Here is a 1,873-nt window from a genome sequence, read left to right as displayed (position 1 = left end):
ACTATTTTCAAAACAAAATTATTTTGAAGACATAAAATAATGTATGATGAAGCTTCAAGAAGTTCATGGAAAAAATCCATTATCCTGCAATTTTATTTTTTCCTTGAATTTTTTAAACACCCTCATCTATCTATGTATATTTAAAAAAATGTATTAAATGACTTTATGTTGATTATCTGAACATGAACAGATTTTAAGCAGAATAATTATTCTTGGTGTGTATTTGTGTACTTTCAAGTTTCTTGGTTGTATCTGTTATGTTATTTAGTCTTCTGCAAAATGCATTTTTTGTTGGTGTAAAATCAAAGTACTACCTTTTTAAATGAGTTATTTTACACATTATGAGTATCAATATAATTACAATTGTAAAAAAGAAAAATTATAACAAGGATGGACTGATTTTCAGATTTCCAAATCAAAGTCAACTTTACATTTACACAGAATTGTCTTTGCATGAAGCCCAAAAGGGAACAGCATAAATGAGTGTTTCTGTAGCCCCTTTATTTTTGCTGATCAGCAGTTTGTTAGAAAAGCAGCTACAGGTTTTTTACCTTATATCTGAGACAGAAGAGTAGAGGTGTCACGAATTCACCTGTAAACAACTTTATGCTGAAACATCAGCCAGTTTTGGAGGAAGTGGAGTCTTGGGATGTTTGCTCTCAAAAGTGCTGCTTTGAAGTTCTTGTTGTTGTTGTTGTTGTCAGGTGCCATCGAGTCGGAACCGACTCATAGCGACCCCATGCACAGCAGAGGTCTTAGGATCTGGCATTTGTGATCTACAGACAGTCGAGGTATGTATTAAAGCAGCTTTGGCGGCAGCCTTTTAGTCATGTCCTTGTTTCGTCTTTAGTCCAGATTGCTTTTCGTCAGTTTTTCTGCTGAGACTGAATCTTTTGCTGCGCACTAGCCATATCCAAGCTGGAACAGTCCTGCGTGGGAGAGATCACTCAGTCTAAGAGGATCCGGGGGAGGTCGCTGGAGGGAGAGGAAGGGCAAAATGCTTTTTTCAATGAGTTTTCTTATTTTTAAACAATTTTCTGTTAAATTGCCATCGTTTTAGATTTAATAAGTTTAAATTTTTGATATTTAATTGACTGCTTTTTGTAGATGATAATATATTAAATTGACAAAATATTCTCTGTACAAGTGTTGAGGAGCTTGGTAAACAGAACAAATCTGCTAAAAACCCAAAAATCAAACCCACTGTTGATTTTTACTTTTAGCGATTTTATATATGGTTTCCAAGACTGTAACTCTTGATGGGAGCAGCTGTCTTCATCTTTCTCCAGCAGTGAAGTAAGGGATATTATCAATCCTAGTTTGTTCTGTTTAGTATTAAGATGTCTAAATTATCCAATCAAATATTTGTCATGTACCATTGACCTCTATTCAGAATATCATTTTTTGACTCATAATGATCCTCTGTAGGGTTTCCAAGGAGCGACTGCTGAGTTTGAACCAACATTGTGGTCCAAACCAACCTTGGGTCCGGTGTATTAGCCTACAGCTTGTCAAATTGTTTCTATTTATATAATTTTAAAATGTTTCACCAAATTTAGACCATTCAAAATTATCCGCTTTCTCAATTACATTTTATTCTGGAAGAGAATCTAAATGTATCCAAATAAAAATAGGAACTCTATCAACATATTCTACTCACAGGTTGAGACAGTCCAGGGCACAATGATAGAATTTCAAAATGAAGTCTTGTGCCTCATTTGAGCTCTCGCTGTTGGCGCCTTGCTTTTGCAGGATGAATGTCAGTGTTTTGTTTACACACAGCTAGTGTGGACACACAGGGTACAGCACTTACCTCACACTCCGCTAGTGCTCCTCTGTCTCCATCTTGACGTTCCTCAAGCCGTTTCAACAA

General features: G+C 35.8%; 1 pseudogene; it reads right to left on the bottom strand.

The window, feature by feature from the left end:
• Positions 1–604: 604 nt before the first annotated feature.
• Positions 605–911, bottom strand: LOC102829377 (annotated as a pseudogene).
• Between the last annotated feature and the right edge of the window lie 962 nt (positions 912–1,873).

This window comes from Chrysochloris asiatica, unplaced genomic scaffold, assembly GCF_000296735.1.
Source record: "Chrysochloris asiatica unplaced genomic scaffold, ChrAsi1.0 scaffold00016, whole genome shotgun sequence".
Taxonomy (NCBI): domain Eukaryota; kingdom Metazoa; phylum Chordata; class Mammalia; order Afrosoricida; family Chrysochloridae; genus Chrysochloris; species Chrysochloris asiatica.
The sequence above is the reverse complement of the archived record's forward strand: the minus strand, read 5'-3'. Positions and strand labels throughout refer to the sequence as shown.